The 17,126-nt window shown below is 34.9% G+C and overlaps 1 long non-coding RNA gene across 1 annotated transcript; it reads left to right on the top strand.

Annotated features, from left to right (window-relative positions):
- Nucleotides 1-14,258: 14,258 nt before the first annotated feature.
- Nucleotides 14,259-16,025, top strand: LOC117109594. Its single transcript, XR_004445552.1, has 2 exons — nucleotides 14,259-14,650; nucleotides 14,993-16,025. It is a non-coding gene; the product is annotated as an uncharacterized LOC117109594 (long non-coding RNA).
- Nucleotides 16,026-17,126: the final 1,101 nt, after the last annotated feature.

The following is a 17,126-nucleotide window of genomic DNA, read 5'->3' as shown; positions in this document are numbered from 1 at the left end:
CCGGTTGAAGACTCAGGCAATCAGTTCATAAAACAAGACAACACACGAGGATTGGGTCCCTTACCGCAATTTGAGTACAACCCGTCGGCAGAATGGAACAGTTTTGGAGGGTTTCCGGTAAGTAAAGAAATTTTTGTTATATTTCTCAGTTGTATTTATTATATCAAAAACAGAAAAAAAGGACAAACAGAAATCCAACCCAACTGTTAGGCTATGAGCAAATTTTACCTTCCGCCGCTATGTCCTATTACAAAGGCATTTACTATAATATAAAAAATAATACTTATTTGTCATAACTTTCCATATTTTATTGAGACCTAGTAATTTTTTAATTGTTTAAATGAAAATCATTGAAAGGGATTACGAGAAAACTTTAATAACAAAAATATTATATTTAATAATAATAATAATAATAATAATAATAATAATAATAATGATAATAATAATAATAATAATAATAATAATAGGGGCCTATATGAAATAATTTTGTAAGATTTAAAAAAAAACTTTTAATAATTCAATATATTTGTGATCGATCCTAATGAGAAGCGATTTAAAAAAAAATTATGGGACTAAAAAGCTGGATTCACATCGGATTCGAACAGAAATTCGGACCGCATCTCGGATGCGCTGAACGCCAGCGTCCCTATACTTGAGCCAGGCACTCACTGCGTCGCACGACGGTCACACGACCGTCGCACGACGAATCGAATTCCGCTCTCTTTGAGCACTAGACCATGAGACTCTGTCTGATAATCGTCGATGGTCGTCTGAACGGATCGTTATTAAAAAACGATCCGTTGCACGCGCTTCGTCGCGTTGAGTTCTTCATAGAATCACGTCGGGCGCAGCTAGTGCCCGGCTTTGCACACAGATAATCGAATCTTCGCGTTACGGTATCTTTTAGAATCGCGCAGGCGACCGAGTGTACTTTAAGCTGCATTCAGATCGGATCCGAACCGAAATTTGGACGGAGTTTCCAAAGCGGTGAACGCCAGCGTCCCTATTCTAACACACTGATTAGATTTTCTGATCGCTTCGGTAGGCTTTCCAATCCGAAAATTCGGATTCAATGTGAGTGTACCGTTATACAATTATTACATACTCTGTTAATCAGCAAGCATATAATTTATTCTGATTATTTTTAATATTCCGTAAAAAATCCAGCAAATTTTTGATTAGCATATGTTTAATCTAGATGTAGTTTATTATGATGCTATAATGTTCTGACTCGTTAAATGAGCATTGTGCCATATAAAGTAGGTGTGAGTTAATCATCTGCGTGTAAAAAGGAAGACATCGATGATTTCTAACTGATTTATTTGAATAAGATAGATCGACCACTCAACAACATCATTATGTCTAGAGTACAAATAACGTGTTACGAACCGAAATACAGGGAATAAATTATGTTTACAAAATCTTGGATTATAAAAATGTTCCTTATGACAATCCAATTTTTTGTGTGTAGTTTTTCCGTGTGGAGAGCCACTAATTTTGTGCATTTCATAGCATGTTGGCAGACTTACTGCAGAGAATTGTGTTTGTGTTACTGCTCTATAGGAACATTGAAAGCGAAAACAACCTCGAGCTTCATTATGGAACAAACTACGTGGTTCTTGTTTTCCCCATCTTTTTTAAACCTAATGGCATTCAGATGTACCAATGACAAACTTCTTCCTTTGCTTCAGACTATGGTTCGCAATGTATGTCACTGATATTCACGAACATATTGGTCATCCTTCATGGGTTGTACATTGTGCAAATTATATTATTTATTGCTTTTTAAGCAATACATTAAATATTTTATTATTACAGTATTATGGTACGTACTGAGCCTAAAAAATCCGCAATGAAAATATAACGTGTTTTTGTTTACTATTTTATATTTCACAAATACAAATTCATTAACTTTAATCTTTTCATAATTTGACTAATTACAAAAAAAAAACAAAAACAAAAAACCGAATAAATAAAACACACATCTAATTTTGATAATAGATAATCGATAACATTATATACTGTCTCTTATACACATCTAGATGTGTATAAGAGACAGGGAAAATTGTCATTTTCAAGAAGAATTAACGCAAGTGACATAACTACTGTGGCCTTGTGTATTTTCTAGATGCACACTTATGAAAAAATGTTTTCGTAAAAATCGCCGATCGAGACAAATCTATAAATTGTTGTAGGTAAATGTAAGCAGTACGGTATGTCTTAGCATTTGGGCCTATTTAGAAATGGTTAACATGTTTATTCTGCATTTATCTATAATACGATTTCTATGCGCAACATAAAATTGGACATAGCCAATTTCCTAACCAGAGCTGGCATTTCAAATCTGGAACCTCACTTGTCTTCGTAACAAAGAGTTCTCATAAGTTTTAGCGCCCTCATCTCATACAACCACTCTTACAGAACATAAACTATACATTAGCTGGAATACAATACGAGGAGAATATACATCTCAAATGCACGTCGTGATAGAAACGTGTGACTCTCCAAAACATTCCACATGATACTTTATAGCGGAAACCCACAAACGAAAAATCGCGTAATATAAAAATAATTATACAGCAATATGAATATTCATAGAGAAATCGCTTGGAACCATTTACAAAAATGAATGTGTTTTTTTTTGTGTCATTTTTCAAGAAATAAATTAGCATTTAATAACATTCAACAATCCTTTACATGAATTAATAATTGTATCGATTAAAATTATGTTTCACAATATCCCCAATACTACTCAACAGCTTTCTAAACCAAATATTTGCATTTGTGAAAGGATTAATTTCACAAATATGACGTTACAGTTGACTAATCCAGTAATTTAGAATCAAGATACTTGAATCCCCCGGCTTAAATGATTCTATCAAAATGCCATCCTACAATATGCTATTTAATTAAGACCTTTCTATAAAAACATAATTTATTTGACGAACGAATTTTGTTTCGAATGATAACATAACGAAGATTACGCTAAATTATCGGATCAATTCTTTTAGTAAGACATTCTAAATTAAACTATATCCATGCAATATATTCCTCGTTTTGCTTAACTTAAAGTGTAATAACATGCGAGTAATTAATTAAGGGAACTTGGAGCATTGTTACTTTCATGAATCTAGTTTAATCCAGATTAATCCAGTTTGATCAAGTATAATCCTGTTTGGTCGAGAATAATCCAGTTACCAACGAATTCCTATACTTAGTAGCGAGTGGATTTACATATACATCCATGTAATTCAGATTACAAACTTAGTATTAAGATTGCGCATCATGTACAACTATTTTACAGTACTGTCATAAATAATTGAAAAATTGTTTTGTCTTTGGTTATTAGTTTCCATGGAGAAAGAGCGTTTGTTTTGTTAAAATGCAACTGGCAATATTACAAAATAATGATATCAATTAAATTTTGTAAACAGAACAAATATTTATAATACTATTAGAAATGAACAACTAATAAACATATATACATAATTAAATGATGTTTTCACTTCCCAATATGTTTCCTTAGGCTTAATTAGTTAAAGGAGGTTTCAGACGGGATTACTGTTGCTTTCCGTGATTTGATTTGTTAAGGCAACATAGAGTCTACCGACAATAACACCAAGAATCAGCTCCAATTACTATAGCAACGCCATGTATTCACTAAATAACTGTTTTCATTTGTTTATATTAAGTTGTGTTCACAATATCACATTTTATGTCACAGTTTTAGTATGTTGCACGGTAGGGCGTAGAACGTAATGACGTCACAAAATTCAACTGTGCATGCGAGAACGTTGAGTTTTTGCGGTAACGTGGATTCTAGAACGCAATTTATCCAAATCTACATGGCGCAGAGAACATGGTACGATCACGCATGAGTGAATCCGTTCTAGCGTCGCGTCGTCGCGCAAATAGAAAGCTCCCTAAAGGCCGGTTCCCCCACTAAGGCTACGTTCAGACCTGTGAAATACGCCAGGCGTATCTAACGCCAGGCGTACGTTAATCCATGGCGTAACTAGTGAGATGTCCAGACTGGGCGTTTAATGAACGCTAGCGTAAGTATTCGCGCGAAAAACATGTACGATCACGCATGAGTGAATCCGTTCTAGCGTCGCGTCGTCGCGCAAATAGAAATCTCCCTAAAGGCCGGTTCCCACTAAACTTGTCAAGCGAAAGCCTCGAGCGTCACGCGGCAAGCGAAGCGAATCGCGCAAAGTTCACAAAAGTTGACTTTCAGTAAAGAATATTTCGACGCGAAATTCGCTTGATCGCGTTCAGTGGGAACTGGCCTTTAAAGCCTGTTTTTTCCACAAGGCGAATTTACCCGCGCGAATCAAATCTTCGGTACACTTTCTGAGCTCTGATTGGTGCGCATTTTTCGCTTCGCAAAAACCCGATAGAAATGTGAAGGCCTAGCTGATTTTATTTAAACAAAATATAAACATACGTGTTTCGGCAGTAGGCCTATATCTGTCATCTACAGTGTTATTGCTTCATGCAATCTTCTTTATAAAATGAAGTGAACAACTGCGATACATTGTATTGTAAATAAAGAGGGATTAAACCATAGCTATTTGATAAACAACATGACATAGCATTTTAAAGAATCGATTAACCGGTAACTTTAGAGGAGAGGAATGGCATGAAAGATGAAGACACGAAATATTGACCATCAAAATGACAAAGTTAAGTAAACATGTAAAGGTTCTTGTTGAAAGAATATTTTTTTTTTCGTAATGTGGGTGTATGAAGCAGTAATAGGAGCTGTTAAAATACTAATAAAAAACATTGTCACCCTATCAGCAGCTGCTTCTCTCAACCAACGAGTTAAAAAGGTACGAAAGTAACTAGAAAGATAATGCAGTCTGTATGCAAAAGAAAAATGAGGAGCGAGTCATTGAATCCAAAGCAATTGGACAGCGATGCACTCTGTACATGATTACGAATCCATTAACTAGCTATGAAACTTTATGGTACCGTGTATTCTTTGGCAAATAGACCCTTAATAGCTTCTTTATTAAATTTAAAACTACCTGTATACTGAGTCTATAGTCTCTCAGCGAGATGATCAATACCCAGGCATACGATAATGTGTAAGTGCACTGCTACCATAATGCAGATAAAATATCAGTACATAATTATTATTGTTATTATTATTATTGTTATACCTGAAACACTTGCACTCAGTTTTGGAAGTGGCATGTACGTCTAAAAGAAATTTATATGCATAAGCCAATTCGTAGTCAGAACATTAGGCTTATGTCGATTGACCGCGATTGACCTTGGATACGATCATGCGCAGTTCTAATTACGAACCGGCTTATTAACATGACCAACAGGTTCTCACGTTCTATGTATTAGTCATACAAACTGTTACATTAACAGGACTGACTGTTTCGGAAATAATTCTTCAAAGTAATGTAATATGTGGGACAACCATTGTACCTAACATTCAGCTCTGTGTTGTAAATGTATAAGACCTATCGTTTTTTGAGATGAAACGCTTTAAAACCGGGATACTCGAATCGAAGATAGATTGAATTGAGTGTTATTATTTTGATATCACGTCCGTGTCTCATTAAAAAAAAAAATAATGATAATAACAGTAATGTCATTCTGTAAGGCGCACAGATCCATCTTAGATAGCTGCTCGAGGAGCAATTTCCACCTGCAGAGAGCCGCAACCTTTTCTGTATTTGTTTGTATATATAAGGTAAAGGTTCGAAACCTGAAGCAATGTAATGTATATATACATTTTAACAACTTAACTAGTGGGCGAAAATAGGCAAAAACTCCCAGGGGTCATCCATCCATCACCACTCCGTCGCGTTCTCGAACCTCTACCTAGGTGGCTCCAACAAAGGAACGGGAAAGACATTTGCCCTGATACAAGGTCCTTAAAGGCGACAATTTTATTATTCCAAGACTGAAAAATGTGTTTTTCGAATTTATTTAGCCAGTAAGGTAATCGATAATTTATGCTATCTCTAATGCATTAAATTAATAATATTGTTAACATGATGGAGAGAAGGGATAGCAGTAATAACCCCGTTGTTAAATAATTAGTTAATATACCTAGCATAATAATAATAATTACGGAGCAGAATGGACATTCGCGAAGCACAGAATACGATAGTTCCAAGAAATAATAGCGTCATTATAGAAATTTGAATAATAGGCCTGTATTACATAATAGACTCCATTATGACTTCAGGAAGTTCGTTCAGCAACATTGTATATATTTCATCACCGGTGCATAATATAAAACTCTATCCATGTTATCAAAAAGTGTTTTATGCCCATATATAGCCATGGTGTACCTACAATTATGATGTTATGTCTCCACCACATGGAGGACATGGTCACCATAGTCACGATGTGGCTATATATGGTCACCATGACCATATATGGCCACCTTGACCATATATGGCCACCGTGTCCATGGTCACAATGACCATATTTAAGCTTTGTCCAGATTATCAAATTCTTTTTGACAAGAATGTTGTCAATTAACCTTTATTCGAGCATGCGCAGTTTAAAATACGAATTGGCTTATCCTTTAATAAAAGAAAATGAACCTCTTTAGGTGTGTCCCTTTTTGAAGTGTGGTATCTTGTATGATCACCAATCAATCAATTTATTCACTCATATAATATGCGAAAACATTAAACTTTGTCCACACTATCAAATTTTTAAAAACAAAAAACTGTTATATGCCCATATATAGTTATGATGTGCCCATATATGGTCATGATGTGATGTCATCATGACCATATTAAGGCATGTGACATATTTTCGTCAAATAAAATTTGATTGTTTGGTCAAAGAATAAAACTTGGGCCTATTCTTTTAGGCCTATTCTTATTCTTTTTTTTTGAACTAATAAAACTGACAAATTCCTAAATACAATTAAATTCATTACAGATAGGACTACCCTGTTTCGCCTCAAATATACGACAAAAACATAAAATGATAATTACTACAGAAGGAACAGTTTAAACGTATTGTTTAAATTTTTATTGTTTAAATTTTTATTGTTTAAATTTTTATTGTTTAAATTTTTATTGTTTAAATTTTTATTCAACTTTTTATTGTTTAAATTTTTATTGTTTAAATTTTTATTGCTTAAATTTTTATTGTTTAAATTTTTATTGTTTAAATTTTTATAGTTTAAATTTTTATTGTTTAAATTTTTATTGTCCAGACTATCAAATTTTATTTGACAAAAACATGTGACATGCCTAAATATGGTCATGATGTCATCACATCATGACCATATATAGGCACATCATGACTATATATGGGATTACACTACACTGGTATTATCAGAGCTGAATAATTGCATTACAATTTGCCAAAGGATATATTCCCTTTTATGTTATATCGGGATTAAAGAAAACTCGAACAGACATACTTTTACCAATTACTATTTATTGGTGTTACTTCATGCATCCTTAAATCCCAAGTTTAATGAGAGTTAAGAAGACACAAAGAGCAGAACTAACCCTGATACATAAATCATTTTTGATAGCAAATATTAACTATACTGGATTCCTATTGGATACTGGGCATTTTAAAAATGTTCCTTAACAATTTCTTGTGACGTTTTATATCGAAAGCTATTTATTGTCACCTCCTGAGGCAAGTATTTGTAACTTGAGATAACTATTGTTGACATATTTGGCTCGGAACCATTACTTTTACTTAAAGTTTGTTGGTATTTGGGACATCAAAATAAATTACTATACATTAGCAGAATATATATAATTCGTACATAGAAAACAAGTACAAATTCACACGTCACTCTATTCACAACCAATTAAGATAAAAAGCTCCACTAATAGTTTGCAGAAAGATGAATAATAATAATAATAATAATAATAATAATAATAATAATAATAATAATAATAATAATAATAATAATAATAATAATAATAAAAACCACAATCATATTTATTTAATTGCCTTCATAATCTAAATTTTTACCTAATCTATTTTGTAGGCCTACTTTTTTCTTCTCTTTTGTCACGTAGCGAACTTTTTTCCAGATAAAAGCTACAACATTCCCGTCGCTGTTCTCCTTGTGTTTCAGCTGGAGGGCTAAAATGCAAGTTACGATAGCGCACCGTCTTCGGATGAGACGTTTAAGCCGTTGGTCCCGTGTGCATTATGGTCCATGTACACGTTAAAGAACGCAGTACACTATTCGGAAAAAAAGTTGGGATTGTCTGCCGGTGTACTGCTCAATCACCAACAGAACGACTCCAATGGAAATAAGTCTTCTTTAGACTACTGTACATTACACCGAATAAATCCATCCATCCATACAACAACAACAAAAACTGGCATTCAGCAGCAGCTCGGACCATTTCCAGATTAGGACCTCACTTTGTTTAATACAGTTGTCTTGCAAGACACGTTTTAATAAACAGAATTATAACAATTTAGGAAAAGAACAAGTTTACCAACGGAAGATTTACATGGTTTCGTGAAAAGAACGTCCGGATCCAAATTTCTAATATAGTTTTTTGCACCCAAACACACACGCTAGAAAATTGCACTCATTTCCGGACACAAGGGAAAAGACATACGAACATAGAAATACGACAACATGGGTCAGCAAGTCAACACATGTTTTCTCCTAATTGATTCAATTAATCTAAGCTAGGCTTGCTGACCCACCCACCCTACAAAAAGGCTGAAATTGATAAAGAAGGGACAGCAACAGAAGATTCGTAGACGGTCGTACGCCGTACTGCCTTCGGCCGATGAATCCATTAAGATCTCGGAGAGCGCTTGACAACGGTAATTTGTGTGCTAAAGCTTGGTTTCCATACAATCGCTACACGCTATCGCCTATAGTTTTCTGTGATGCTGATTGGTCGATCGAATCGGGGACCCTCAGCGATTGCGTCGGGGACTGCCCCCGAAGCCAGAGCAGTTTTTGTGTTTAATGGGTCTATAAAATGTTATAAAAGCAGTTATGTTTTGAAAAATATCTATGTAATAAAAGGTGGTAATATAATAAAATTGGAAAATATTTTCTGAGGATTGGCATGTTTAAATCACACCGAAAGACAAAAAAACACCTCATCGCATAATCAATATCAATATACTCAACACATTTTTTAAAATATAGGCCTATGGCGCATCCTAGTACATGCACTTCAACTTTTACAACAAAAGCCTAGGCCTAGTAGTACGTCCTACTGTACTTAAGCCTAGGCCTACACTAGTTTGATGTCGTCGGGGTACAAAATTCCCAAGATTGGGTCTAAAAAATCCCAAGATTGCTTTTAAAAACCCAAGATTCGCAAAATATTAGTAGGGCCTATATACATAAACTTCATTGAAAAGTCCTTCATTTTAAAGCTGTTTCAATGAATTACGGTATATAGTGTACAGTATTTTGTACTGTATAGGTCTTAACGAAGTGTCTGGATTTTCGAGAACTTACTATTAGAAGGCCTACTCTATGCGTCCGTGGAAAATCCTTTTTGGTGACTAAAACGTGATATCCTTTCCTCTGGCATTGTATGTATAGGCCAAGAGTTTGAAGTTTGTGCGCAATTTCACCCATTCGATATTAACAAAGTCAGTACTTCACACACATTAGGCTATGGCCTACAATATTATATAAAAAGGCATAATCGATCGTTACAGAGTGTCTAATTGATCTGTCAATTTTATACCAGGGGCCTACAGTATTGCATTGGAGTATTTAACAATAAGAAAAATGGGGAAAACAGTTTCCTTTGAAATTTACTTAAGCAAGTGTGTATGAAACCGGGTCTATGGCAACTAAAATTTGATACTACGTCTAGAAGTGTAGAGATACGGACCCTATTACAAAAAACTGTTGAATTCTACTAATTATTACAAGATGACCAAGCATATAAATGAATCAGTCTAAAATGATATTCAAAGATATTATACAGCTAACCGCTAATGTTTGTTTTGCATGTCTATTACACACCGGCACTCATAAATGTATGTAAAAATTGGTAGTAAAATTTGATAACTAGTTGACCATTAAAATCTATTTTAAATATATATTTGAATCCGTACACCGATTTTGTTTCAAGTTGTTTGTTTTCAATATTATAGCTGTTTTATTACGATGACAATGTTTTGAAATTGTACCGTACTGTATAACACTACAAAATTTGTTTTATGGGCAAACAACAGAATGCTCTGAATTTTTACAAGTTGACCACGCGTGTTGCTGCATCATTATTGTTCAATTACGATCACTATTCAAACAGAGAGCGGCGTCAGTCATCTGATTAGTCCCATATTAATAGTACCGATATTTTGAATACTCCTCTTCCGCAAATTGTTTTATTGACAGTGACTCATCTAATTCTTATATAATCACTTTAACATTTTAATCGAAATAGTTCACCATATCGTAAAAGTTTGAATACCCACCCATTTCGTTGGCGATTCTCAGTGTATGTTATGTTAATAAAACATGTCATACTGTACAACAAGGGAATGTGTATTACAATATGCCAGTACGTATTTTTTAGATTTTGACGCACTCCGTTCTGTTGTGTGTGTCTGCTGTTTAAAACAAACTTCCTCATTTTGTGACTCGCTATGATGACTGAGATGGACCATGTTGATTTATTAATAATATTTTGTTGGGGATGGAAAATAGGAGAGTCAATTTCCCAAAAATGCTCCATTAGCAAATAGTTTAGTGTGCGCTATGGACAATATGGCTATGGAATTTACTAACCACACAATCCACAATCATTAAGTCGCAAAACTTTAGCTGCATTTGGTGGATTAAGTCGCAAAACTTTATCTTCGTTTGGTGGCGCCATTTACTCTGGTAGACGGAGACCGGTTTTGTTACTGGTTGGTACATTTCTTACAAACATTCAGCCAAAGGCCAGTGAAAGTTTTTATCGATGTTTTAAATCTCCGAACTTCTGAAGCTGAGATATTCTATGAATATAGGCTTGTATCGCAGGCTACAATTTAAAAACGGGTGACCAAATAATGAATTAGGTGCTAAATTTTGATTTAATGCTGGGTAAGTTAAAAACAGACATTCCGTCCGAGTGGGACTCATTCAAAAAATCGAGGGGGTTCGCTAGAAAACAGGGGGATTCACTAGAAAAGGGGGGTTCGCCCGAACCATAACCCCCACCCCTGGCTACCGGCCTGGTAAATGTAGGAGAATAACCCATAACTTGCAGCGTCATTGTGCTGAATTGCGTATGGGCGTGGTCCGTGACTACCTAGCAGCCGTAAAGAGGCGCTTCTTGGTAGATACACGTTCACATCATTCCACAACGACAACAGGGGCTGAAATGAACCATAACATCGGGGTAACCCCTTAATCTTCCGAAAGATGCAATGGATTCTTTAAAGTACATACGAGCCAGATGTATACACTGGACCTCCATTTTAAGTCCTTATCCGAGAAGACTTGATTCTACCAACCGAACCATGGGCGAGGAGCGGCTGGAACCAGCGCCGGTGTTAAGGCTGTAGCTAGCGGCACCCCTGCATTATCGCTCGGCCACTCGACTCGCGAGTGTAGCGATTTTATATAAACCACGCCTTACTCTAGGAGGCAACTGAGTATAGAACAATTTAAAACCCTGTCCAGCTGTCAAAATTGTATTTGATAAAAACATGTGACATGCCTAAATATGGTCATGAAGACATCACAGCATAACTATATATAGGCGCATCATCACTATAATTATATGGAATACAACACTTTCATTGCCAAAGAAAATGTGATAGTGATGACAGAGCATTAGATGCAGCTAAAGCAGATTACTCAATCAATCAATCAATAAATCAATCAATCAATAAATCAATCAATCAATCAATCAATCAATTAATCAATCAATCAATTATTAATAAATAAATAAATCAATCAATTATTAATTAATCAATCAATTAATCAAATGTGTTCAGCAACAACCGATAATCAAGACATTTGAATACAAAACTAAGGAGTACATAAAACCAATCGGTCGAAATTAGCAGTAATCACAAAGGTACTACAATTATAATCTCCTATAACATAACATCATTAGGATGGATGTCGTTCTATTTAATCATACCGGTAGTTTTAATTGCATTGCTTGCATTTAGAAATTCAATAGAGGAGTCGCCACCGGCAACTTTACCATGCCATATTTGTTTATGAACAAGAATGATAATCGACAGCCTGTGGGTTTTTTTTTTTTAAAGGATTAGCCAGTTTGAAAATACAACTTGTAATCCAGAGTCGCTTACTTCCTCCTTAAACATATGAGGATCGATTACAGATTTATGCTAAACACTATAAAAGTACATTATTATTATTATACGTGACATGTATTATAATTAAAGCAGCGTTTATTGTGTTCATAGGATTGGAAATGTCGGATTTATTGTAGTGCAACACGAGCGAGTTTCCCGCACGATTACAAATCGTAACAGTGCTGGGTTTGGTCCACAGGAGTTTGTGCTTTGAACAGGTCATTTGATGGAGAAAGTGTAACTTTTTAGCAAGGGTTGCCTAGGTCGAAACTTACTTCGGTTATATGAAATTGATTGTTAATTGTTAATTTTATTAATGTAGGTATACTATGTCCACGTTTCATTAATTTTATTTACAAGTTTATTTGATAAAATATTCAATAAAAATATTAGTTTTAAAAGTTCGAATTATATATAATTTATGTTAAATTTTTGTATAATATTAAAATGAAATAATCGTGTAAATATAATGAGTATAAAAACAATAATTAATTAGTGTACAGTAATTAAACCTAGGCAAAAGGCTTCTTTTACGAATGGAATGGCCTGTTCGAAGCACGAACTACCCTGTAGACTAAACCCAGTATCGTTACGATTTTCAATCGTGCGGGAAATTACTTATGGTACCAACTGCTGTAACATATATTGTTTAGGTCTTATCTTTCGATCGAAAGTAATTTAATTTAAACTGAAGTCTTCGTGTTTTATACTCTTGTACACTTGGATAAAATAAGCTACATTGCTTTTACACACTTGAACAAACATATCATATCATAAAAGTTTAATCAGTGATTATAAATACAGTGGTACATTGCAATACAATCCTATGTCTTAATAAAATAATATTTATACAGTACGTAGATGAACGTGACTAATATGAATAAGCGTATTTCTTGCTAAAGCCGAGCATGCGCGCGAAACGCATCAGTAGGTCTACATTGTTGTTATTACGTCATGACGCATTACCTACTAATGTTTAAGTTTATGAAAGTGTTCTTGGGCAATCGTCTGTAGCATACCATCAATTTATACTCCTAATTGCAAATGTACAAACCAAGAAGCTTACGACTGGTTTCTCTCTCCTATAACTTGCCTTGTTGGTTGACTAGCATACATTTATTTATTTTATCACAGTCCGTAATAATACAAATATACCTAATGTCATAAGAGAACTAAAGTTGTGATAACATGAAATGACTGAAAGACCAACATATCTGTGTAATTCTGTATAAAAACGACTAATTATCAAAATAAACTATTATCAAAATATACAGTATATAAATACAAGTAAATATATATATATATAAATTATAAAGATATATATATATATATATATATGCATATATATATAAAATAAATACATATTGAATTATAATTAAATATATATATGATATATATATATATATATATAAATAAATAATTAAAAAATTAAGTTATTCTTCTTAAAGTAATTGTTACCCTCCGAAAGTAATAATTGAAATCAAAAGTGAAGTAATTAAGATTATTAATAACTTTTCAAAGAAAGCGTCACAGCTGGATCCTAAGAGTAATATTTTATTTAGGCCAATATCTAAAATACATGCATATTATATAACTTAAATAATTTTGTAGTCAAATAAAATTTAGGAGGTGGCGGGTGAGGGGGTGGGGGGCCGGACATTAAGTGGAGACTCGATGATGTGAGGGCGCTAGTTGTCAAATACTGTGATGAGATGACTGCTTGAGTGTGTTTTTTTACTCAATATATTGTCAGCGTAGGCGCCTGGGGAAGATGCTGTTTCTGAGAGGTGCGCCCCACGCTCAATGAGTGTTCATTAGGGAATGACTTCCCCTGTTGGGGTTCATCGTGTGTCATAGGCACACTCACAACTCGTTACCGGTAGCATTACCGGTACTTAGGCCCCATAAAAAAATATTAGTTTATCACCCTATCAACTGATGAGGGAGGGAGTTTTTTTTTTCTCTGCTAACCCCGCCCCCATTTTACCGATGTTCTCAAGTAAATCAATGGTTAGGGACACATATATAAAAAGTCATAAGAATGGAATCAAATTTATATTTAAAAAATATGTTTTTGTTGTACCAGTAAACATATTTGCAAGAAATCTTGACCTTTCCAAGTCAAAACAGATGGAAACACGACCGTTTGAAATAAAAATATGTTGCTTAGAAAAAAAAATAATTAGAAATTGCCCAAAAGTGACGAGGGAGGGGTTGGTAAACTAATATTTTTTTATGGGGCCTTATAACTCTTCTTTATTTATCTACTTATTTTTACACACAGCACCGAAGAGTATTTGGGACTCGCAACAGCCACGCCGCCGTAGTGTCTAAGATGGATTTTATTGAGCGTCCACGGTAGGAGGAGGACCCTTAGGTCGGTGGAGCGGGTTATAGCTTGGTTTCTATACAATCGGTACACACTATTGCCGACAGCTTTCAGTGATGCTGATTAGCCGGTCGAATTGGGAGCCTTCTCGACTGCGTAGGGGACTGCTTCGCAGTACAAGTATTTCACTGAAGACTGTAGCGACAATGTAGCGATTATATGGAAAACACGCTTTATGTGCAACAATGCCTTCGCTTGAGTCGCCACTAATATATATAGCTTTATTGGTGCTGTATCCTACAGCGGCTTCCGCAGTTCCGAAAGTGTAGCACATTTTTTTAAGACCGATGAATTGCTTTTTTTTAAAACTCTACTTATCTTTCCACACAGTTAAGCAAACACGACAACTGAGGAAGAACATTTGGAACAGAGTTAATCCACGTAGTGTCTAACATGGACGAAGATGAGCATTGATATGCGAGGCTACACTCGGCTATACACATGGTCAGCTATGGTCTATATGGCCGCTGTTACATTAACACCTACGTGATCATCGAATTTTTTCATCATCAAGTCGAATTTGTTTTTCACTCATTCCAACCACAAAATGGTTAATCTGTTTTAGCGTTAATCATATATAACAATTATTATACTTGGCCGGGTATATAACATAAGGGTAATATGTAGGCCTATATCAGTATTTTTACTCCTTATTTTCTTACAATTTAATGTCGATATGGTGTAGACGAAAAATAAATAAAGCATCATATCAGGCCTAACACTCATCGAAAAGAGGATGCTGTAAGCACCTATGAATCATACTAGACCTGCAAATCATAAGACGGCTATTGGATAATAATATTTATCTACATAACATAGACAAAATGATGTATATATAAATATGTTTTATATTCAATATATGATTTATCGAATACCAATAACCAAATAATAACCCATTGGGTTTCTAACAAAAATAAGGCACACATGAGGTTTGGAAGCCATTTTATTGAACGATAATTTCTCGAACGTTGTGATAGGTTGGAAGTATATCACGTGATCCCTGTGTAAATATAATACGTGACTGTGATTGGTCACTATGTACTTACGATCCTATAGCGTAGTAGCGTGTTGTTTTATTAATTTATGTAATATGTAACAACACTTTAGATAAAGTTTACTAGGCCTACATGTGTTTCTTGCCCAATAGGGATTTGATATTGTTCCTTGGTAACGATACGATTTAAACTATGAAAGTTGTTGCCCCACTTTTATGAGATGTCGAATTTGAGCAGTTTGGTCATCAACGATCAGATCACATCAAATGAAGGCCTATCACAACTGTTGCAATTAAGTAGCAAATGTTAGTGTGTTTGGAAATGAAAATTAATGGACGAGGTATAAATAAATTGAATTATAAATTGAACGGGTGTGGACTTACTTGATCAAGATGTTTGGTTAGCAAATAGCGGCAAATAACGCAATTACATTACAGCTTTCTTACGCAATGGTTCCCGCAATTTGAATTTCCGTCCCTACAATAACTCGATCAAACTGACAAAATTACATACATTAATACTTTTTCATAACGGACAATTACACAAAAGAAAATATGATTAGAGCCACTGATACATGGAAGGGAATCGGCCTTTAATGCGGTACACATGACGTCATTCATGAGAGGACAGTGGTAAGAGTCGTTTAGCTGGTGACTAAAAGAACATGTATTTTTACATGAGCCCACACTTAGCAAGGGCGTCGAATGGGGAGGGGACGAATTTAAAAATAAGGAAGTCAAAGTTTTGACTGGGGGTGGGGGCAGGGGCCACGTAGGGCCAGGTGTGGTTCAGTGGAAACGCTCCAGTGGGGATCATGAGGCAAAGCCCCCGGAAGCTCAGGCGTTCAAATCTAGGCATTTAAAAGTAGTATCTAAATGATTTTAAGGAATACAATTAACACTTATTTCGATATTACATTTTCAAAATACAGCAGATCCAGGAATTCTAAATGGAGGGAGCCGAGAGAGGTACTTTCATAGATGAGAGTATAAACCACCTCAGCCCCACCATGATTGGTGCTGAGGCAAGGACATTTATGATCGGCACCTCTATTGGCCGGAAATGGCTCTCCCAGACTGAAATTGGAATATCAATTTCTTATTTCCCACTTCTTTTATATTTTGAAAAATTTAGGGAGGGGAGGGGGTGGGGCGGTAGGCTTACCTTCCTTGAATTCTCGGACTGAAATATTCATCATAAAAAGTGATTTATTATCGTAATCATAGACCCGCTTATACAACTCATTAGCTCATGTCAAAATGTAGGCCTATTCGAACAATAAAAAGAGAGAATTAAACGCTTAAAAACAGTCACTCTAATCTGGTCACTTTGCAATAACTTTCAAAATCAATCTTTCTTTTTCTCCTCTTTTTGAATTGCACTTGTGTATGTAGTATTGCGACACACATTGTGAGTTAAATGGCGTTTTTCCTAGGTTTGGTCCAGAAAGAATACCGCACATACAGGAA

Source organism: Anneissia japonica, unplaced genomic scaffold (assembly GCF_011630105.1).
Source record: "Anneissia japonica isolate Jap-2015-1 unplaced genomic scaffold, ASM1163010v1 scaffold1511_len2985839_cov193, whole genome shotgun sequence".
Lineage (NCBI taxonomy): Eukaryota > Metazoa > Echinodermata > Crinoidea > Comatulida > Comatulidae > Anneissia > Anneissia japonica.
The sequence above is the reverse complement of the archived record's forward strand: the minus strand, read 5'-3'. Positions and strand labels throughout refer to the sequence as shown.